We start from the raw sequence: 25412 nt of genomic DNA, 5'->3' as shown, positions 1-25412 counted from the left end.
AGCCCTTCTCTAGAAACCTCTCAGAATGACACCGTCTCTCTCCTCAGCTTTCTCGCTAGTAAAGGCTATCGAGTCTCCCCGACTAAGGTTCAACTCTCCTCACCCACGGTTTCCTGCCTCAGCATACTCCTATCCCCAGGACTCAAGGTCATTACTTCAGACAGAAAGAAACTTATTTCCTCAATTCCTACCCTTTCCCACAAGGAGGAAATCCTCTCCTTCCTGGGACTGGCGGGTTTCCTTCAGTCATGGATCCCTAACTATAGTTTCTTGGCAAAACCTCTCTATGAGGCAGCTAAAGGAGACCCCTCTGAGCCCCTAAGCCCCAAATTCTCCATAGCAACCCCATTTACTCAACTCAAACAAGCACTCCTCCAATCTCCTGCCCTACACCCCACTGACCTACAACTAGAATTCCTCTTATACATCCAGGAGAACAAAGGTCTAGCCCTCAGGGTTCTAGGACACCAGAAGGGACCCTCCTTTGCCCCTGTAGCCTACCTATCCAAACAATTAGATCCCACATGCAAAGGATGGGCCCCCTGTCTATGGGCTCTGGTGGCTGCAGCAGTATTAGCCTTAGAAAGCAAGAAGCTGTCCTTAGGTCAGAAGGTTATTATTAGGTCTCCACATAATCTCCAGGACTTAGTATCTAATAAGGCCACACACCACCTCTCTCCTTCCCGCCTCCAACATTTTCACCTCATTTTCCTTGAAAACGCAGAATTTGCCTTTCAACCCTGCTCTACCCTTAACCCAGCCACCCTACTTCCGGTTTCTTCAGACCCACCAACCCACTCCTGTCCCGAAGTCTTAACGTACTTCCACTCCCCTTTTCCACACCTTACCTCTGCCCCTCTAACAAACACAGACTTAACCCTGTTTGTCAATGGAAGCTCCACCAAAACTCGGGATAGATCGTCAGCTGTGGGATATGCTATAATCTCTGACTCCCATCATATCCTTGAGGCACATCCTTTACCCCCTTCCACTACTTCACAACAGGCAGAACTTATTGCCCTGACAAGGGTGCTAACACTCGCCTCTAACAAAACAGCCAACATATATACAGACTCAAGATACTGCTATCATATACTCCATTCAGCAGCAGCCATATGGAGGGAAAGGGGATTCCTCACAACTAAGGGTAGCCCCCTACAAAATCACTCCCTTATAAAATGTATTTTAGAGGTGGCACTTTTACCAAAACAGGCTGCCATAACTCATTGCAAAGGCCACGAACAAAATGATAATCCCATAAGCATTGGTAACAACCTAGCTGACCAGGACGCCTGGAAAGTGGCTACCCGCCAACCCACCTCACAAATATTTTTTCTAGCCTCCCTCCACCCTAATTACTCCCCTACGGAAGTAGAGGCATATGCCCCCCTACCTAAAGTCGACCAGTGGTACACCAAGGATGGCAAACTTATCCTTCCCAAAGCACAAACACAGGACATTCTACATGCCTTCCATAATACTTTTCACGTAGGGCATCGCCCCCTCCATCTATATCTTTCTTCTTTCCTCTCCTGCCCCTCTCTATTTACATACCAAAGGGTATCACCTCAGCCTGTTCCATCTGTACCCCCTGCTCACCACAAGGGGTACTCCACCCCAAATCCTTTCCCACACACTGAGCAAGCGGCAGTATTACAGGTCAGGACTGGCAATTTGATTTCATCCATATGCCTGCCTACAAGGGATACAGGTTTGTCCTCACTCTCGTAGACACATTCTCAGGATAGATTGAGGCCTTCCCCAAAAGAAAAGAGGACACCTCTACAGTTGCCTCAGTTCTCACAGACCACATCATTCCACACTTTGGCCTTCCCTCATCCCTTCAATCAGACAATGGCCCGGCCTTTATCTCACATGTTACCCAGGCCCTGGTTAACTATCTTGGGATAAAATGGCATCTCCATATCCCTTACTGACCCTAGTCCTCAGGGAAAGTAGAGTCAACCAAATACTGAAACACCACCTAAAAAACTCCTCCTCGAGCTCCATCTCCCTTGGCCCCAGTTCATTACTTTCACCCTCATGCGTATCCGAGCCATGCCCTGCAAACCCATACATCTCAGTCCCTTCAAAATTATGTACAGATGACCCTTTGTACCTGCCCCTATCCCAGATCCCAGCAACCCCGCTCTTGGCTCATACTTCCCATCTTTAGTTCATATGAGGGCACAACTTCAAACAGAAGTTAACAAACTACTCCCACAACTTTTCCCTACCTCTACCACACAACTATCAGTACTACCAGGGGACACAGTCTACAAATGCACTAAAGGGAGTGAGCCACTCCAGCCTGTTTGGACAGGCCCTCACACTGCCATCCTCTCTATGCCCACCACTGTTAAATTAGAAGGTGACACCCACTGGACTCATCTCTCGTATATCAAACCTTACCCCTCCAAACCCCCTAACTCATTTATCTCTACCCCCACAGGTCCATTGTCTCTCAAAATCTCCAAATGTCCTCCAATCCAGGAGGAGCCAGGCTAGACCTCTTACTAACTCTTCTTCACAAGGCCATCTAACATCACACCCTACTAAACAACAGACATGCTCAGTTGGCTTACTTCCATTACCACCACGTTATATTTCTCCACTTCCTCCTCCAGGTATCCGAGGACCTATCCTGGTTTCACCCATGCACCCTGGAAGTCTCCGACACTCTCCAGTGGATACAGGACTTAGCCTGGCAAGGCTCTTTCTCTGATATCACTCCAGAAGAGGCAGAAACATTCCAATTCTTCCTCCTCTCCCTCCTCTATACCACTCAACCATGATCTACCCCACTCTTCTCTTTGTGCTCGGCATATCCTTACCTCCATCTTACACCACTTCCTTGTCTTCCCTCCTTGATCCCTCAATCTCATGCAGGAACTCTTATGCCGAGCTAACTCCTCTTATGCCAATAATTGCTGGATGTGCATGTCTATGTACTCATCGGCGTATTCTGCGTTACCAGTTCCCCCTCGCATATCTTGTTCTCCCAAAATACAACTCCTGTTTAAAGTTCAGAAAGGGGCAACCTTCTTCAAAAATGCTGATTCCCTAATAAGTAATTATCCCACCGCAGCCTCCAACTGAGCCAACCTATTATACCAAACTTATTTCACCCAATTACAGGCTTTTAAACTATCCACCCCTCTAGCACAGGGTCCAATCACCCTCAACATCCCTCTTCTCTCTCAGGCCCCTGTCTGATTATCGGCAACTGGCTCTGTACCAGTAGGCCACTTAGCTACTAACCAATGCAATACAACTATTCCCATTCAATTACCCAACAACCATCTATCCCAGCACGTTAACAATTAAGTTTCACCCACCGCCAGTGGACTCTTTATCCAACCGGTAAGGTTTATGGGACCCCTTTCTCTAGCAACCATTGGAATAAACTACTCCTTCCCTACCTCCAGAATCTACCCCTGGTTATCTACTTCCTTTATATCCAAATACGAATGTTCCCACATAGGCACATTTCACCCCTGGTAGGCGCAGCTCTATCCTCGATGCTTAGCGTCTGGAGCGCCGAGCCAGAGGAAGGTAAAACGGGCCTTGTGTATCCTCTTATACATCTCTTTTCCATTCACATATCCTCCTGTATCACTCAGGCAGGGGTATTTTACTTAAGTGGGAGCAACACTTATATGTGCCTGCCAACCAATTGGACGAGGACCTGCACCCTGGTCTACCTCACCCTAAATTTAGACATCGTTCCCTCGGACACCCTGCTACCTATTCCCAGCACTCTACCTCTCCCCGTCAAGGTCAAGAGAGCAACTCAGCTTATTCCCCTTCTTGTAGCTTTAGGTGTGTCAACAGGAATCGGCACAGGAGTGGGAGGCTAAGCAACCGCTCTCACCTACTTTCACGCCCTCTCAGAAGATTTACAAAAGTCCCTAGATGAAATTGCCATCTCATTAGTAAACATCCAAGACTAAACAGACTCACTAGCGAGAGTTACCCTCCAGAATCACAGGGGCTTAGACCTCCTAACCGCAGAAAAAGGGGGCATTTGTGTCTTTCTAGGTGAGGAATGTTGCTTCTACCTCAACCAATCTGGATTAGTCCGCGATGCGGTGGTGAAGCTAAGAGAACAGGCCCAGAAAATCCGGGAACGACAGATGGAATCCTGGGACCAATGGCTATGAACCAACTGGATCTCCTGGCTCTTACCCTTTTTAGGCCCTCTAACCCTCTGGCTTGCTGCCCTAGCCTTTGGGCCCTGTATCCTCTGCCTTTTTTCTAGTTTCCTACAAAACCGCATCCAAGCCCTCAACAACCAGAAGGTTGGTGAAATTTATCTAGCCCTACAAACCAACTCCACAAGAGCCTAGGGGAAATGCGGCCACCCTTAAAACCAGTAGGGACCCCCTCTCAATAACAGTGCCCCCACTCAGCAGGAAGCAGCTACAGAGAATGACCAACAACCCCTTTCCTGTCCCTGCCCTCCTTATCATCCAGCTCTTAAAAGCAACCAAAAGGCAGGAATCTTAGATTCGGTAAGGGCCTCAAAAACCCCCACCCGATAAGTTGCTTGGCAGGAAATAAAACCACAGACAATGACGGTTGAGGCGTCCGGTGGAAAGTACCCAAAATCTTGCAAAACACCTGTAGGGGGTGGGACATTTTTTACTTCCTTATTCTATTCTTCTCCCCGGCAACATGACAACCAATAACCAAGTGCCCCGTTGTTCCCGCCATTGTTCCCGCAGTTACCACCAGGCCCAACCAATCACTAGGCACCCTGTTACCCTGTTTCCACCATTTTCATACCCCTCCCTTTAAAACCTCATCAGCCTGTACACCAGTTGCTGTTCTCTCTTTTGAGACAGTCCGGCAGGTTACCCTTAATAAACCTTGCATCTCAGCATCCTTGGTTTTGGTCTTTATTTCTAACATAGGGGAAGGGTCTAGTAAAAGGACATGTATAAATGACACATGGACATGGACAACGGGGTGGGGAATGCCTGTGGTAGAAGATCTGGGCTGGATGGGGGGAGCAATGGGGGAAAAATGGGACAACTGTAATTGAAAAACAAATAAATAAATAAAGAGAGAGAGAGAGAGAGAGAGACATAGGTTACTATTATCTTGGTTAGCTCTTGGGGTAAAAACAAGAATAGCACTTATACTTCTGGTTCTTGGTTCCAGTGATGGGGTCCCCAGCAGATGGCATGACAACCCTCACCACTTCCATTCATTTGCTGAGAGGCAGTCAACCAGAGGGAAAATCAGACCATAAGAATGCTTCTTCTCAGAGCAGCTTGCAGAAGGTGTACATACCCTCAATTGAGTGAGAAATATGTAAAAAATAAGAGTTTGGAGCCCGGAATATCCTTTTCAAATATGAGCCATTATCCAGGGTAAGAGGTCCTATGTTTTTCCACTGCTTGTTGGGTTTTTCCACTTAAGTATCTGTACCATGGGACCATGCCTTGACAAATGACTTTCACCCAGAGGTACCCAAGATGAAGCGGATGGGGCATAGTCCTTCACTAGATGATCCTCACTTCTAGTGAGGATGCAAGTTGGAGGGGATTCTCAAAACCACACCTAGGTTTGACCATTTTCTAGGGCACACCAAAGCCACTGAAAGCTATTATACTAACAGTTATCCTTTATTATAGGGAAAGGATGCAAGTTAAAATCAGGCATGGAAAAAGACACATAAGACAGAGTTCCAGACACTAAGCTTCCCTTGTCCTCTGGATGTGTTTCCTGTCAGCATTTACATGTGACAATACACAGAATATTGCCAACCAGGAAAGCTCACTTGAGCCTTGGTGTACAAAGTTTTTATTGTGTTTCCATTATATAGGCATGACTGACTAACTGATTGACTGCATGCTTAATCTCTGGTCAACTGATACAGTGATCTAAAACCTCACCCTAAATCACAGTGTCAGTCTTTCTGGCATGACCAGACCCACCCTAAGATTATCGGGTGTGGCTGACCCTCCCTATGATCTAGTGTGACCAGCATCTACCCTAAAGAAAGACACTCCTATCAGATAAGACATTGATTTCCTCCTAGAGGCCAAGGATGAAGGCCAGACCTCTGTACCATTTTTAGCTAATCTTTTTCACTATGGGGTAATTTTAAAAGATAAATTTTATTAACTTATTATTTACTCTAATAGAATTGAAATATTGTAATATTATATTTTAACACTGTGATACTTTTTCTTATTTAGCTCCTATAAGCTTTCTTAACAAACTCCCATTGTCACTGGGAGATGTGGGTGGTGATTTAATTGCCAATTACACTCAGGCCCTCCAGCAAGTAGTTTCCCACATGGACACTGCATTAGTTTCCCAGGGTTACTGTAACAAATTACCACAGACCTGGTCCTTAAAACATAAATTTATTCTCCCACAGTTCTGGAGAACAGAAATCAAGTATCTACAGGACACAACCCTTCAAAGGGCTCTAGCAAGAATCCCTCCTCCACTTTTTAGCTTCTGGTGGCTCCCAGCATTTATTGGCCTCCCTGCTTGTGTAACTTCGATCTTACCTCTGTGATCATAAGGCCTCCTCCTCCTCTCCCAGTGTCTACGTCTTCTCCTCTTCTATTATAAGGACACCTGCCATTGTGGTTAGGGCCCACCCTGGTAATCCAGGATCATCACATCTCAAGATCCTTAACTCAATGGTATTGCAAAGATCCTTTGTCCAAATAAAGTCAAATTCACAGGTTTTGGGGGTTAGAATGTGGACATACATTTTTAGGGCCCACCATTTAACACAGTACTGACACCAACTGATACCAAGGAGCAAGCACAAGACTTGGTGTTGGAAGATCTGAATTCTAATCTGAGTCTCCAAATTCAACACTCTCTCTACTAACCAGTGAATTCTTATTCTCCAAGATTCCCTGGAAAATATTCCTTTACTACATCCAGGACTGATATCTTGCTAGTGGGAGGCTGGTGTTAGTATATCTATTTGTTAAAATTCTGAAATATTTCTCCCCTGACTTTTCAAATGCATTCACCATCACCTGAAGTGACCTTCCTCATCCTTTAGGGATCCCTCTCAACCTCTCTGCAATCCCAAAATTAAAACTTTATTGCCTAGTATATCAAGCAGCCGCTAAGACATTGTTCTATCCCTCTGACTCCCCACACTGTTCTGTTGGTCTCCATGCCTTACCATTGTTATATACTTAAACTATTACCCCTATTTCCATGCCAATAAGTACTAAGTCATAGTTCAAGGCCATAAGCTTTTTATATATTTTATACCTATTTATAGATTTATTTATATTTATTTATTATATATTGCTTCATATAATATTTATTATATTTATATGCTCCTAACATATCATTACATACAATAAATGTTAAATATTCTCATATATTATTTATTATATATTTATATATATAGTATATTGACATATTAATATATTGAATTTATTTGTTGTAAATTTTTATAGATCATATTAAATTTTAATAAATCCTTATGTAGAAAAATATTTTAATAAAAATACCAATGGTTTTTCCAACATTAATTGAATGCCTGTATGTTCCAAAAACTGTGTTAAAGTCTATGAATAACATCCCAATAACAAAAGAAAAGGAATATTCTTCAGCTATATTTTAAAACCCAGAGGGACATTTATTTCTATGATGACTTAACCAAAGTTCAAAATTAATCTACATAATCCTAAAATACTGCAGAAAGAGTTATGCTGTCACAAAAGCTTCAGAACCATACAGGAAAAATTAGTTAGAGTCTATGGAACATTGACAATTAAGAAGAAAATCAAAGGACATACCACAGTGTTCAAATTTCAGACCTGGCAGTGAACCTGCAGTACCAGCACACCCAGTTGTCAGAATCTGCTTTGTAGCAGCCTAACTGCCAAGGGCCTTCCTCACCTGCTGCTGCCTCTCAGCATTCAGTCCTGTTATTAATGATTTTGTAAGATAATTCTTTCATATTTCAAGTCTAAACTGCCTTTTACACATTTGCAAAACAGAAACAATCTCTCAGTTTGTCTTCTCTAGTTCAGGAGTTTCAGTTCCTTCGATCACCTTCCAATGTTACTTCCAGCCACCATTTCGCCATCTTAACTACACTCTTCTGGCCACATGGCAGTTTCCCATTTTTCAAAATTAGGTGTTTGAATTTAGGTCATATTTAAGAGAGCAGGTTCTGACATCAGTTCAAATCCCAGCCCTGCTACTAAATAGATGTGTAACATGGGAAAATTACTTAATGTCTTTCCGTTCAGTTTTCTCATTTTTTCAAATAGGAATTAAAATAATATCTATCTCTATAAGGTGGCTGTAAAAAATCAATCAAATGTATTGTAAAAGCCCTTAGAATAGTGTAGGGCACACTGAGAACTTGTATGTGTTAGCTACTCAAACAAAAAAGCTCTACTATAGTGGAATTATTATTGTCACTTGATCTAAATATTTTCTTAATTATGAACAGACCTTAGGCTTCATGGATATTTTTTAGCAATCACCTCACACTATGGTTGATTAGTGAGCTTGCAGGCCATCTAAATCCCTTAGTTCTTCAAATGAACCCATGTTAAATAACATACATATATTACAATTGCTTTTCTTTTTATTTTAGAGATAGGGGAAGAGAGAGAGAATCAGTGAGCACTAGTTGGATGCCATACCATCATCTAGGATCTAGTTTTTGAGTCACATAGCTTCACTTCCATCACACTTTATTCATCAAGACAGTTACAAAGTCCCACTCAGCATCAGGAAGGGGTAAAAAGATTCCATTTCTTCATGAGAGTGGCAAGGTTCTGAAGAGCACAAGAGACTGGAAATATTGCTGTGGCCATTTGGGGCAATACAACCTGCCCCATTGTGTGGACACAGAAATTAAACATAACCTACACTAGGAAACAGGGCTCAAGGAAGAAAACAAAATTTGAATCATGAGCCACAAGCATAAACCACCATCAAATTAAGTAAATCAGTGTGAAGAACAATGCATAGCCCTATTGAATCTCAAAAGACTACATACTCCTATAAAAGATGAAACAGGTTACAGAGTAGCAATGAGAAGCTGTCTCCGACTTGGAAGGTCTGACTTGTTCCCCCTTGTCTAGAGCAGTAACTTTCACATGCATGATATCACCAGTCCTCCCAGAGTCCAGTGCTCTGTTCTCCATTTATAGGTAGCCAAGAGCATTAAAAGATGGCATTAGGGAACCAGTGGGAGTGCAGTTGAAAAGTGAGTTACCCCACACAGTGGGCTGGGTGAGGGATAAACAAGTCAAGGGGTACAGGCTACTGATGGTGCCTTATCTGCACTGCCCCACCAAGAGGACAGCTCAAACTGATCTCCATCACAGGTAGTAGACAGTGACTCTTACATGGATACTGGAGAACCTTTAGGTGCTCACCTGCTTCTTTTCTTCTGGCACCTCCCTCATTTTCTCCAACTGAGAAACCCTAACATTGTCTGAGGAAAACAGAGAAAAAAAAGCACATATTTTCTAAATTCCTTCTTATTAGTAAACTGTGACATTGGAACATAAAACCAAAATTTTTGCACCTTTGATTTCTGTTTTCATTTTGTTTAGACCAGCACTGTCCAATAGAAATACAAAACAATGTAACTTTAAAATTTCTAATGGACACATTACAAAAGTAAATAAAGTTAATTTTAATCATATAACTTGCTCAACAAATGTATCTGAAAATCATTTCAATGTGTAATTAACATAAAAATGGTTAATGGGATTTGTTACATTCCTTTTTTAATACTAAAAAATCTGGTGTATATTTTAGACTTATAAAATGCAGAGTCAAAAAGTAGACTCAAGTAACTTAGCCCAAGTGTAATTTTAAAAATCTTTCAAAAACTGACTCCAGTATCATCTTTTTATAAATTTCAATTTAAAATAAATTAAATTAAATTAAATTAAGCATTCAATTATTTAGCCACACTAGTCATTTGTGGCTCTTTTATTATATAACACAGATATAGACCAGGCTGTGTTGAATAAAAGAATCTCAGCAAATAAGGTGGCTGGCAGGGCTGGAAGTAGACACAGAGCAGCTATCCTTCAAAATATTTCCCCAGCACAAGAATATTGTTCAAAATTAGTGGTTATTCAGCAGCAAGTTTAAAACTGTTACATTACAGAAGGCAGATGGTAAAAAAAGCCACAGAACAAATAAAATCACCTCTTATGAAAAATAAAGGCTCCTGGAAATCCCAGCCTTGAGTCAGGGATATAGTGCTGATCTGGGCTCCTCCTCAGTTCCCCAGCACAATGGCTGACTGGCATTTTTCTCATTCTCTTGACTGGATTCCTGTCCCTCCTTATTTAGAATGTGATTAAATTGAATTGCTTTCTAAATCTGTTATGTAATTTGTATGTAACGCCCTTAATATTGGGTTTGAATACAATTGCAGTAAGATACAGTAATTGATTCATTTAATTTTATTTTTCAGCCTTTGAACTGAAGCCTTTGGGACTCAATATGCAAAGTAGCATGCAAATTGGATTTTGATGCAAGAAGACTTGGCAGTTTTTTTAAACAGGATTCAAGCATTACGTGGAATAATTTGAGAGGGTAGTTTCAAACAAAGCAACCTCTGCTTGTCCTTCTATGTGATTAAATTTTGGTTTATATAAGCAAATATATACAAAACATACTCAAAATTACTGAATATTAATTGATGATATTGCTCAAAAAACAATTATACTTCCCCCATGGATTTTCTATCCCTAACTCTAATAAAAATAGAATATATTTTACAGGTTTGCATAACTTTCCACAAAATGAATAAAGCAGATAATAGTTGCAAAAAAAAAGTCAATCCATCAACAAGTAGTGTGCACCTTCCATAGACTAATAATAATAGCAGCTAATGTTTATTTCATGCTTATTATGGGACAGGCACTGTACTCAGAATTTTATTTGGATTATTCTCCTTATAGGGGTTCAGTTAGGGGCTTTTAGAGATACATCGATGACAAAACATGTTCCCTAAGTCCAAGGAGCTTAAAATTCATGTGCCAAATGTTGTAATCAACAGAAGGTGCTCTAGGAGTTGAAAGAAGAGCCACCTTGTGAACCCAGAGATCTGTAGATGCAAGCATTATTCTGATACAAAGAGATAACCTTAATATGCAGCTAAGTTGGTTTTAAAATACAGTCATGCAACCACTTAAAGATAAGGATAGGTTTTCAGAAATGCATAGTTAGATGATATCATCGTTGTGCAAACACCATAAAATGAACACAAACCTCAACTTCTGGACAAGATGGAGGCCTAGACAGACACGCTGAGTCCCTCTCCACAACTAAGAAGGAATACAACTACCTCAAAATTAAAGACAACCATAAGTTTCAGAAAATTGAGCTGCATGGAAGTCCAAAAAACAAAGATATAAAGAAGAAATACTCATCGAGGAGGGGTGGAGCCGGGGACAGGAGGATGCAGTGTGGTGGTGGCAGCGGTGGTGGCAGTGACTGGCTACCAGAAAGTACAGTCACATGTTTGAAAAAGTCAGGTGGGACACCGGGGGAGCACTCCCGGCACCAGACCAGACATGCAGCTCATGGTCTCAGTACCAGGGGAAATAAAGCCTCATTGCTTTTGACTGTTCAAACCAGTGGGGGGTGTGGCAGAGGGAGAAATAGCTAGTCTCTCAGCAGAGTCTGCTTGTTTAAAGGGCCCCTATGGTCCTAGAATGTCCTCAGAACCACCCACTCTGGGAACGACTAGAGAGGTGCCAGTCCCATAGAAAGTGAAAGAACTGCCTGGGAAAGGAGTGAGTGCTGAGCAAGCAACATTGTTCCCTCTCAGACCCTTCCCCCAAATACAGCACCACAACATGGTGAAACAGGTCGCCCTGTACTGATGAGAAAAACTTAGGTTCCATCCCTTACAACATAACAGGAGCAACAGCTCTACCTAAGACACAGAGGCAAACAAACAGGAGCCTTTCAAGATGAGGAGGAAAAGAAGTATGGCCCAAAAAGGGGAACAGATCAAGGTTCCAGTGGGAGAACTAAGTGAATGAGGAGAAAGCCAGCCTAACAAATGAGGAGATAGCCAACCTAACAGACACAAAATTCAAAACACTGGTGATAAAAATGCTCACAGGCTTGACAGAAAAGCTTAAGTATGGCAAACGCATAAGAGAAGAAGTGAAGGCTATGCTAAATGAAACGAAGGAAAACCCACACAAAACCAATGGTGAAGGGAAGGAAACCGGGGTTCAAATTAATGATTTGGAAGATAAGGAGGAAAACAACAGTCAACCAGTACAGAATGAGGAGAAAAGAATTGATAAAAATGAGGAGAAGCTTAGAGACCTCTGGGACAACTTTAAACCTGTCAACATCCATGCCATAGGGGTACCAGAAGGAGAAGAGGAGGAGCAAGAAATTGAAAACTTATGTAAGAAAATAATTAAGAAAAACTCCCCAATTTTGGTGAAGTAAATAGATATACCAGTCCAGGAAGCACAGAGAGTCCCAAACAAGCTAGATCCAAGGAGGACCACACCAAGACACATCATCATTAAAATGCCAAAGTTTCAAGATAATGAGAGAATCTTAAAAGTATCAAGAGAAAAGCAGAGGGTTACCTACTGAGGGACTCCTATAAGACTATCAGCTGATTTCTCAGAAGAAACTTTGCAGGCAAGAAGGGACTGACAAGAAGCATTCAAGGTAATGAAAAGCAATGACTTACAGCCAAGATTATTCTATCCAGAAAAGTTATCATTTTGAATGAAAGGGCAGGTAAAGTGCTTCCCAGACAAGGTGAAGCTAAAAGAATTCATCATCACCAAGTCATTATTATATGAAATATCAAAGGGACTTACTTAAGAAAAAGAAGATCAAAATTATGAACATTAAAATGACAACAGACTCACAACTATCAACAACTGAATCTAAAAAATAAAAACAAAATACAACTAAGCAAACCAGAATAGGAACAGAATCATAGGTATGGGGATCATTTGGATGGTTATCAGCTGGGAGAGGGAAGGGGGAGAAATGGTGAAATGGTGCAGGGATTAAGAAGCATAATTGGTAAATACAAACTAGACAGGAGGAAGTTAGGAATAATATAGGAAAGGGTGAAGTCATAGAACTTATATGCACTATCCATGGACATAAACTAAGGGGAATGGGATTGATGGAGGGAAGGGGGATACTGGGCAGAGGAGAGCAAAGAAGAAAAACATTGAAACTACTGTAACAACATAATCAATAAAATATACTTTTAAAAAGTTTATTAGGCCAAATTCAATGTAACCTAAAAAAACAAAATGTACACAAACCTCAGTGGTATAGCCTACTACTATAATTGCATGTGCTATAACTTTACATGGCTGGCTGCATGGTACGTTTGTTTACACCAGAATCACCACAAATGAGTGAATAACGCATTACATGATGAGGTGAAGATGGCTACCATGTCACTAGGTAATAAGAATTTTTCAGTTCCATTATAATTTTATGGGACCATCTTTGTACATGGCAGTCCATCCCTGACTGAAATGTCATTATGCAGTGTGTTACTATAACTGTTCTTGGTCCTCCACTTCCTCCTTCCATATAAATGCCATTTTTCTGAGTTCTGAAGAGATTGTGAATTTCAAGCTGTGAATGTAACCTCTTAGGGTTGTCGCTGTTTCCATAGGGTGGTGCATACAATAACAGTGTTGGCAATTTCATTGTTCAACACAATTAATATATTTCAGTATGATCACAATAGTTTACAGGAAATTGCTAAATTACTGATGTCATGGATGAGGAAATCAGTATGTGAGATACCCACATCCTAGATATCTGAGAAAATGAAAAGTTGAGATTCCAGAGCTTGTTTGGTTGTGAGTGCCATGGCTAAGAGTCAATTTTGGTGATGATGGTAGGCAGATCAACAGCCTCAACAGTCAAGGCGAGGCTTTCTGGAATCTAAATGCCATTGGCAAGTGAGGTGAGCTCTCTCTTAGATATATGGGAACCCTCACAGGTTATGAGCAGTTTTAGATGGTTTGTTTTGTTTGTTTGTTTGTTTCTTTCTTTCTTTCTTTCTTTCTTTGTTTTGAGTTTTAGAGATGAAGATGTCTATATTAATCTTCTTGGCTGCCATAACAAAATACCACAGACTACATTGCTTAAACATCAGAAAATTATTTTCTCACAGTTCTAGAAGCTTGAAAGTCTAAAGTCAAGGTTCAGCAAGGTTCTGTTTCTGGTGAGAGCTCTCTTCCTGGCATGTAGATAGCCACCTTCTTGCTCAGTTCTCAATAGCCTTTTTTCAGTGTATACATGCGAAGAGAACAATCTCTCTTCTTATAAATCCATTAATCATATTGGACCCTTAAGGCCTCATTTAACTTTAATTACCTCCTTAAAATCCCTATCTCCAAAAATAGTCACTTTGGAAGTTAGAGTTTCAACACATGGATTTGGGAGTAATGTCCAAAGATCAAGAAGTCCAAATTGTTCATCTTTTAGATGAAGAAACTAAAGCTATCCTTTCATGCACTTTGTTTGGCAAAGGCTCAAAATAATACAATGTGTGCCCAACAGGGAAGCTATGCAATGTAGTGTGTGGGTCCCACTTTCAAGCTACATGAGAGAAGACAGAGAATTAAAATAGGTGTTGAGGATATTTGAGAGGAAGGATGTCAATGCTAGAAAATGTTCTTCGTATACAACATGCCTCCTCCCCACTTCATGGGGGAGAATAATGAGGCACTTTGTACCCAATGAAGGGGGAGGCAACAAAAATTTGGCAGGTGGATCCAGAATTGGTGAACATAGAGACTGGTGCTTGACTCCTGATAGAATAAATCTAAAGGTGAAAGACTCTGGCTGGGCTAGAGAGCACCCAACAGGTAATAGAAAGGACCCTAAGAGGAGACAACTCAATTTTTCACCAAAGAGGACCACCCTACAGCATGATGTGACCTCAACCTAAAGCAGGACAACAGGATCTCAGGCAGCTATAGTAAGAAATCCCCAGTTCAGGACCTCTACTGAAATCATCAAAAGGTAGCAGGAGAACAAGAACCAGTAATTGTGTACCTGCTATTTAAAGAGCTCCCTCGTGCCAGATTGCTAAAGGACCAGCCATGTATTCCTCTTACTCCCCATATCCTCCTACCCCTGAACCTGACCCAGTAAGGAACAGAAACAGCAACTGGCAGAATGGCTGAAGCATGAATGTCAGAAAGTTCAATAAGCACTTTTTGACCTATTATAACAAAATGTTTTGTTTTCAGGGTAGCCTTCAACTGACCACAGATTCATGAGTGAGTCTAGTCAAAATTAGCCCCAAAGCTGTATATCATTGCTTCTTCCAAGAAGCTCTTATAAGTGTCTCTCAAATTTGTGTAGCTATATAATACCAAGAATCTTGAATGAAAAGTAAAACTTTGATTTAACTGAATTTTATGTGTGAATTGTTAATCATACTTAGAAATACAGAATCCTGATATTTTGCTGACAAGACACCAAGGAATAGAGAAGAGGATGGTAGACTGGCAACCAAAGAGATCTATTTTCTAGCCCCTAATAGGGTCTTGACTGAGTTTCTCTGAGCCTCATCTTCCCCATCATTAAAAGTAATGTGTTGGACTCAATGAGCTCTATGGTTCTATGATTTTTAAAATTCTTTTCTAAAGCCTTCAGTATCATGTAGGCAAAGGTATTCACTTAAAATCTCAAAATATCTTAGTCCTAGTAACAATACCTCAATTTAAGATTTAAAGAATTGGCAACCCAAAGAGAGTTGGTGAGTTCTCTTATGTCACACAGTGAATTAGCAACTGTGCCAGAACAAGGAGCCAATTCTCTGGAGTCCAAGGCCAAGGATATTTCAAAACATCATGCTCCCTTTATAGACAAGATGATGTGATATCTCAAAGGGTCTTATAACTATTAATGAATAACATCTACAGTTACATCTGGTTACCCAAGGCTATCTTTATTACTGTGACAAATTTCAAAACTGCCACAAATTTATTCCTTTTCTGTATTCACAATCCCCCCACCTTCCATGCCATTTTAAGCTCCTTCCATTATGACTCTTGGCTCAGACAGGTGACTTACTCTGGCCAGTGGGACATTAGCAAATGTGACACAAGCAGAGACTTATAAGCACTTGTGAAAAGGGCTTTTTCTCTTTCTGGTTATTCTTACAACTCTGAGTCACCATGGGAATAAACCCAGATTAGCCTGCAAGATGATGAATGACTTGCAGCCCAGTGACCCTGTTGCCCTACCCTATAGCCATCCAACCCCAGAAACAAAGCAGCATGGCTGACCAGTAGCTGACCACAGATGCCTGAGTGAGCCCAGTTAAGATCAGTAGAAGAACATCCATTCTGAGCCCAATCCAAATAACTCAACAACAGAATCCTGTGTTGAATAAACAATTGCTATTTTAAGCCACCAAATTGGGTCATTTGTTACACAATGGGATTATAACCTAAGAATCCTGAAACACCAGTTCAAAAGAACCTATGCACCCCTATGTTCATAGCAGAGTTATTTACAATAGCTAAGTGCTGAAAACAGTCTAAGTGCCCATCAGAGAGGAGAGAAAAGAGAAAAGGTGGGGGGAAGAAGGGAAAGGGTCCAGTCAAGGAACATGCCCATGGACATGGACATGGACAACTGGGTGGGGATTGACTATGGGAGTGGAAGGTAGGAGGGGTAGGGGCGAGCAATGGGGGAAAATGGGACAACTGTAAAAGAACAATAAAAAAAAGAAAGGAAAAAAATATCTGCTATAAATCCTCATGCACACCCTCAAAGGAAATTATGCATGAAAATGAGAGTTACAACTATCTAGTGCAATGAAGAAGAAAAAATGGTTTTAAAGCTTCATAGAACCTGGCAGTCAATAGCATGCTGCTGTGATTAGTTTTCACATCTGAGCAGATCCTTGAGATTCCAATATTTATCAGAAAATCCTCAGAGCCAAATTTCACAACAGCACTTGGCTGCATAATCTTCATATGCACTACTTCCCACCTGAAAATGCCAATGACTCCAGACTCTACTATATTCTTCAAGACTGAACCTGAGATCTACCAAGTCAGTAAGAGGTATTGTGAGAAGAAAACAAAGGGCAGGCTAACTCTGTTCAAAAGATAGTTCATAATTGAGTATTTGATTGAAAAATTCACCTGGATTCTAAGTTCATCTATACTAGTTTGACGGAGCTGCTGAGAAATTACTTCTAATATTTAGATCTGTGGGAATTATTTTGTATGTTCAATCAAAAATATCTAAAGAGGAATAAAAACTTCAAGTACATATTAATTTGACTTCTGGCCAAGATGGAGGCCTAGACAGACATACTGAGTCTCCCTCCACAACTAAGAAAGAATACAACTACTGCAAAACTAGAGATAACCAGAAGACCCAGAAAATCAAGCTGCATGGAAGTCCAACAAACAAAGATGTAGAGAAGAAATACTCATCAAGACAGGTAGGAGCAGCGGAGCCAGGGTGGAAAGCACGCGATGTGGTGGTAGCAGCATCAGCAGCAGTGGCAGGCCAGTGGAAAGTGCAGTCATATGTTTTAAAAAGTAGGAAAGGACACTTGGGGAGCACTCCAAGTACCAGACCAGATTGTGCAGCTCATGGTCCCAGTGTCTGGGAAAATAAAGCCTCATTGCCTATCACTGTGGAAACTAGTGGAGGTTGGAACAGAGGAAGAAACTGCTGGTCTCTCAGCAGAGTCCACTTGTTTAAAGGGTCCCCACAGTCCTAGAACATCCATAGACCCACCCACTCTGGAAATGATGGCCAGAGCAATAGCAAGAGAGGCACCAGTCCCATACGGATGTGGGAGAAGTGCCTGGAAAAGGGGCGAGCGTTGGGCAAGTGGCACTGTCCCCTCTCAAAACCCTCCCTCACATACAGCACCACAACATGGTGAGACAGGTCGCCTGCACTGACAAATACCTAAGGCTTCACCCCTTACATCATAACAGGTTTGACAGCTCTACCTAAGACACTGAGGCAAACAAACACAGGAGCATTTCAGGATGAGAAACCAGAGAAGTATGTCTCTAAAGAGGGAATGGATCAAAGTTACAGTGGGAGAACTAAGTGACAAGGAGATCGCCGACCTAACAGAAGTAGATAGAGTTCAAAACACTGGTGATAAAAAATGCTCACAGACTTAACAGGTATGCTTAAGTATGGCAAATGCATAAGAGAAAAATTGAAGGCTATGCTAAATGAAACAAAGGAAATTTTACACAAAACCAATGATGAAGGAAAGGAAACCAGGGTTCAGATCAATGATTTGGAACATAATGGAGAAAAGAACAGTCAACCAGTACAGAATGAGAAAACAAGAATTGAAAAAACTGAGGAGAGGCTTAGGAAACTCTGGGACAACTTTAAACATGTCAACATCTGAATCAGAGGGGTGTCAGAAGGAGAAGAAAAAAAGCAAGAAGTTGAAAGCTGATGTGAAAAAATAACGAAGGAAAACTCCCCAAATTTGGCCAAGGAAATAGACATACAAATCCAGGAAGCACAAAGAGTCCCAAACAAGCTAGACCCAAGGAGGACCACACCAAGACATATCATAATCAAAATGCCAAAATTTAAAGATAAAGAGAGAATCTTAGAAGCAACAAGAGAAAAGCAGAGAGTTACCTACAAAGGGGTGCCTATAAGACTATCAGCTGATTTCTCAAAAGAAACTTTGCAGACAAGAAGGGACTGGCAAGAAGTATTCAAAGTGATGAAAAGCAAGGCCCTACAACCAAGAGTACTCTATCCAGTCAAGCTATCGTTTAGAATGGAAGGACAGATAAAGTGCTTTCCAGACAAGGTAAAGCTAAAGGAGTTCATCATCACCAAGCCATTATTATATGAAATGTCAAAGGGACTTACTTAAGAAAAAGATCAAAACTATGAGCACTAAAATGACAACAAACTCACAACTATTAACAACAGAGTCTAAAAGATAAAAATAAAATCCAACTAAGCAAACCAAAATAGGAGTAGAATCATAGGTATGGGGATCATTTGGAGGTGGAAGGGAGAGAAATGGGGAAATGGTGCAGGGATTAAGAAGCATAATTGGTTGGTACAAAATAGACAGGGGTAAATTAAGAATAATATAGGAAAGTGTGTCAAAGAACTTATATGTATGACCCATGTACATGAACTAAGGAAGGTGAGATTGCTGGAGGGAAGGGGGGTATGGGTGAGGGGAGCAAAGGGAAAATAAACTTGGGACTACTGTAACATAATCAATAAAATATACTTAAAATAAAGAACATTAATTTAATTAATTTATGATCTCCTAATTTAGTATTAATGCTGAACTAAAAGCATTTCTATATATATAGTAATATAAGTTGTGCTTTTTGTATCTTGTAGATTTTATTTTATTTTTTTCAGTTGAGCTGTGAACATGCTTTAGAATCTCTGCCTATGGAGAGTTGGACTAAGCAACAAGAAGAATATTAAATACCCACTTATATGTCTCCCCAGCAAGTCTTCTGCTAATATTATACATTGCAGCAACATTGCTTGAATGGTTTATTATTACCAGCAAAACAGAGTGAATGCTACATACAATGATAACAACAATAAAAGTTATTTATACTCTGCCTAAGTGCCAGATAGTTTTAGAGACCTTACAAAAATACACTTAAACCACTAGCAATAAAAATAAAAATTGGACAAACTGCCATTGGATATGAGAAAGAATCAGAATGACGTGTTCCTGTTCCAGGAAAACTGAATTGTGGATAGTTGTTCAACAACTCTAAATTTACAGACATTTATATCCTCCCTTTGTTTCAAGATTTGAAATACATCTATGATTATGCCAAGCCATCATTTCAGGTGAATAGAAAATCCTGACTTTAAAATGAAATTATCAGTGTACCCAACACAAGACCGAGGGCATCTGGGCATTTCCATTTCTCAATAAAGAGTTTCCTCCTGCACCTTAGATCCTGAAAAGGTCAGAATTAGAAGAAAGAAACAGGAGTAAAGAGAGAAACACAGAAACAAAAGAATAGTAATGACTGTCCATTTTCTGACTTGGAAAATCTACCCAGGAGGCTAAATACATTACACGGTAACTTCTTTGTCTATCCACCACCTCTGATATCAAATATCTATCAGTAAAGTGTACATCAGTGCAAATATCTTATAGTAAAAATATACATTCACACAGAGTCTTTATAATAACACCAATCTGATAATATATAGCCACTGAAAGATAAATTCTCAAGCTGAAATATATCTTTATATTCTCAGATAGTCTTCCCTATCCCACACCTATCCAAGAATACTTCACATCCCTAATTTAAATCATCTCTATAGTCAGATACATTTTTTGGTCAGTTTTTATACATGACTTAAAATTTTTGTGATTTATATCCTCTGCAATATTCTTAGAAAGGTATATTTTAGTATCTGAGGTATCTTTTGTCTGCTGAATGGAGTGGTAAGTAAATAAATGAATGCAGATTTAGATGAGCTGTAGCAGAGCTAAGAGACACAGAAAGATCCAGGTTTTAGAAATCAGAATTGAGAGATGTAGATACGTAAAGAGATAAAAGAAAGACCAGCATCAGAGGGCCAAGCAGAGACTTAGAAAGTACTAGGAAGGGTTTTGCTGTACAGAGCTATTTGTATAATGTACTTTTCCCTCTTTCTTGCCCTCTCATGTGTCCTCAAGAAAACCTACATTGTTCATTAGTGCCTGCAGAGTCCATTTTTATCTTGAGGAATGCAAAGAAATACTAAATATTGCTTGGAGGGCTGTGAGTTTGTGGGAGTGGGGGGGGATATATGGAGGAAGAAAGTGGTATGGGATAAAAACAGAGGACAAATATAAAAGCAGTCATCATATATGTTATATATGGCACAAAGTAAATTACTTATTAATTTGGTTTTTAAATTATAAAATATATAAAGCCTTCCAGGAAATTCCTCCTCAGACTGTATTAGAACCTGCTGGCTGCAAGTGATAGAAACTCATGATCCAAATAAAATAAAGACCTTCTCTTTCCAAGTTTCTAGATATGAAATCTCAAGAAAGTCTCTAATTGGCCATAATTATTTGCACATCCCTGAGCCAATTACTGGGTTTGTGAATGTGAAGTACTCTGAATGCTCCAACATAGAATTGCCTCTAGAAAATAATGAAAATTAAATAAATTTAAAAAAACAATGACTTTATTTTGTATTATAGTCAATTTACTTGTTTGCCTCCCAACAATATTAGCAGCATCTTTAGCATACAAATTAAATATTATTAGGTTGTCTTGCCTGTTGTTGCTCAGTGGACTGAGTGCCAGCCTGCAAACCAAAAGGTTTCTGCTTCAGTTCCCAGTAAGGACACATGCCTTGGTTGCAGACCAGGTCTCCAGTTGGGGGTATGCGAGAGTTAACTAATTGATGTTTCTCTCACACATTGATGTTTCTCTCCCTCTCTTTCTCCCTCCCCCAACCTCTCTCTAAAAGTAAATAAATAAAATCTTTAAATATTATTAGGCTTTGAACTCTCAGTACCTAGAATAATACATAAAATTAATAAGCTCTAGACTTCCGGCCAAGATGGAGGCAGAGATAGACATGCTACATCTCCCTCCACAACTAAGGAATACAACCACCTCCAAACTAGACACAACCAGAAGTTCCAGGAAATCAAGTTATGAAGAAGAACTACTCATCCAGAGAGAAGGAGGGACGGAGATGGGGCAGAGAGAATGCGGTGTGGTGGCAGCAGCAGATTCAACAGTATAGGCATTGGCAGTGGCAGGCCTGCGAAAAACACAGTCATACTTTTTAAAAAGTCGGGAGGGACACGTGGGGCGTGTTCCCAACCCCAGACCAGACCACAGAGCTAACGGTCCCAGCGCAATGGAAATAAGAGCCTTGTTGCTTCTCACTGTGCAAACCAGTGGGGGTTGGGGTGGAGGAAGGAACTGCTGGTCTCTCAGCAGAGTAGGCTTGTTTAAAGGGCCCCGCAGTCCTAGAACATCCACAGACCCACCCACTCTGAGAACAATGGTCAGGGCAATGGCTACAGAAGCATCAGTCACATACAGAAGTGGGAGAGGTGCCTGGAAGAGGGGCAAGTGTTGAGCGGGTGGCATTGTTCCCTCTTGAATCCTTCCCACACACATAGAGCCACAGCGTGGTGAAAGGGGTTGCCCTGTACTGACAAATATCTAAGGCTCAGCCCCTTACAACATAACAGGAGCAACAGTTTACCTAAGACACAGAGACAAACAAACAGAGGAGCCTGTCAAGATGAGAAGACAGAGAAGTATGGCCCCAAAGAGGGAACTGGTCAAGGTTCCAGTGGGAGAACTAAGGGATGAGGAGAGAGCCAACCTAACAGATGAGGAGATAGCCAACCTAATAGACAAGGAGATAGCTAACCTAACAGATATAGAGTTCAAAATACTGGTGATAAAGGTGCTCACAGGCTTGACAGATATGCTTGAGTACGGCAAATGCATAACAGAAGTGAAGGCTATGCTAAATAAAACAAAGAAAAATCCACACAAATTAATGGTGAAGGAAAGGAAACCAGGGTTCAGATCAATGATTTGGAACATAAGAGAGAAAAAAACAGTCAACCAGTACAGAAACAAGAATTGAAAAAACTGAGGAGAGGCTTAGGAAACTCTGGAACAACTTTAATCATGCCAACATCCAAATCATAGCGGTGCCAGAAGGAGAAGAGAAAAAGCAAGAAATTGGAAGCTTATGTGAAAAAATAATGAAGGAAAACTTCTCAAATTTGGCAAAAGAAATAGACATACAAGTCCAGTAAGCACAGAGTCCCAAACAAGCTACACCCAAAGAGGACCACATTAAGACACATCATCATTAAAATGCCAAAGGCTCAAGATAAAGAAAGAATCTTAAAAGTAGTAAGAGGAAAGCAGAGAGGTACTTACAAAGGGGTGCCTATAAGACTGTCAGCTAATTTTTCAAAAGAAACTTTGCAGGCAAGAAAAGACTGGCAAGAAGTATTCAAAGTGATGAAAAGCAAGGACCTACAACCAAGACTACTCTACCCAGCAAAGCTATCATTTAGAATGGAAGGGCAGATAAAGTGCTTCCCAGAAAAGGTAAAGCTAAAAGAGTTCATCATCATCAAGCCATTATATGAAATGTTAAAGGGACTTATTTAAGGAAAAGAAGGTCAAAACTATGAACACTAAAATGACAACAAACTCACTACTATCAACAACTGAATCTAAAAAATAGAAACAAATCCAACTAAGCAAACCAGAATAGAAACAGAGTCATGGGTATGGGGATCACTTAGCAGGTTATCAGCTGGGAGGGGGAAGGAGGAGAAATGGGGAAATGCTACAGGGATTAAGAAACATAATTGGTTGGTACAAAATAGACAGGGGGAAGTTAAGAATAATATAGGAAACGGTGAAGCCAAAGAACTTATATGCATGACCTATGGACATGTACTAAGTGGAGTGGGATTGCTGGAGGAAAGGGGATACTGGGTAGAGAGGAACAAAGGGGGAAAAAATTGGAACTACTGTAACAACATAACCAATAAAATATACTTCAAAAAATTAATAAACACTAAATAAATATTTGACACTGAATTAATGAGTGTTCTGGTCCATTTGCTTTTCCTCTTTCTGAAATATTCATGAGTCCCATCCCATCTCCAACAGCCCACTCCACCCCTCCTTCCTCTGCCTGAGAATAAAAGATTAACCTGTAAACAATTAATCCTCTCATTTGTAAGGTCTTTTCAGAAGCTGGTACAATGATTGGTTGGTTATATTATTTAAAAATTGTAAAATGTACAATTTGAGGTAAACTTATAATGAAAGATCTAGGGAACATATTCTCAGGTCTAAAGGAATAAGTATGTTGTTTTTACTTTATTATTTTCATTTAGCCTCTGACTTCAAATGTTCTTTTATATCAAACCTAAAAATTATACTTAGCTTGGAAATATTTACAATTTTCAAGTTCATATTAGGCACTTGAGAATTTACTGCTGCAAAATACTTTGTTACTGTAGCTTATGACCTCATCAGAAAGTCTGATTGATTTATGTCTTGTTAACTGTCCCTATTCATCATTCCATATTTAACTAATGTCAAAATTTATGGAGGTTGTCAAAAGACAATGTTGATTATAAAAACAAAAAATAGTCAGGTTGAATTATCTTGACATACTTTTAATCTAAAACATATCCATCTTAAGAAGTTGGTTGTTTTGGTCTGGATAGTTTATTAACCAAGATGTATGTGTGTGTGTGTGTGTGTGTGTGTGTGTGTGTGTGTGTGTGTGTGTGTGTGTTTACTTGTATTTGTGTGTATTTCTGTTATAACAAAAGGAATAAAAATAGCAATGACTTAGATAAAACAGAAATTTATTTCCATCTTGAAAAATGAGTTAGCTAGAAGATCTAGAGCTAGCTTGGTAACCCGCAATCATTAAAAATCCAGCTACTTTCATCTTCTCTGCCATAAAAATCTCCCAGTCCAAGATGACTGCGCGAGATGACAGCATGTTCATATTCCAGCCAGCAGAGGGCATAAACACTCCTTTGGGCAGGTTTTCTTTATTTCCTCTTTCCTTTCCATAATGCTGAAATTACACCCATCACTTCAGCTCATTTTCTGTGTCAAAAGTTAGTCACATAATCACAAATAGCTGCAAAGGATGTTGGGATATAATCTTTAGCTAAGTAGTCATATACTGGGGTAGCTATCTATTATTATATATATTCTATTGGGAAGATAGAACAAATATTGGGAGATAAGCATAGCCTTTCCTGATGTTGTTTTTTGTTTGTTTCTTAATAATAAAAAATTTCCGTTCCAACTATTTTTTCTTGGCAGCCGTCCATCTCGAGAGACGATGGTGTAGCTTCTTAAGAGTCTATCTGCACCGCCGAGAATGGCTGTGCAGTCCGACTCGGGAGTGACACGGTATCTGTCTCCTCCCATGTTAAATCGACATCTTGTGATGATGCTGGAGTGTCCTCTCCAGTGAAGCTGAAGCTACAGAGCCTGGGCAGGGTGATATGGAGGGTCTGCTGTTGCCCATGCAGCAGACCCCCCCTCTCTTCGCAGCTGAAGGATCCAAGGGAAAGTCGGAGTCAATACAGCTTGGCTTCAGGTGCGCCGCAGGAGTTGCCGGTGTTGACTACAACGTCAAACCGCCTTAGGGACTCCGGCTCCGGATTTTCTGTTGGGGTTTACTCCCTTAGCCTTTCCCCTGAAGAGGTATGCCGCAAGGCAGCGGAGGTTTTTTGGAGTCAGAGTTTTCCTTCTCTGATGTGCCCTGACTGGAAGATCGAACCAGCGACCCTTAGCTCGCAGGCCGACGCTCAATCCACTGAGCCAAACCAGCCAGGGTACGTTCCAACTATACAGCCCATA

The sequence above is a fragment of the Furipterus horrens genome, unplaced genomic scaffold (genome assembly GCF_987537825.1).
Source record: "Furipterus horrens unplaced genomic scaffold, mFurHor1.1.pri manual_scaffold_2, whole genome shotgun sequence".
In the NCBI taxonomy this organism is placed as follows: domain Eukaryota; kingdom Metazoa; phylum Chordata; class Mammalia; order Chiroptera; family Furipteridae; genus Furipterus; species Furipterus horrens.
This window is presented reverse-complemented; position numbering follows the sequence as displayed.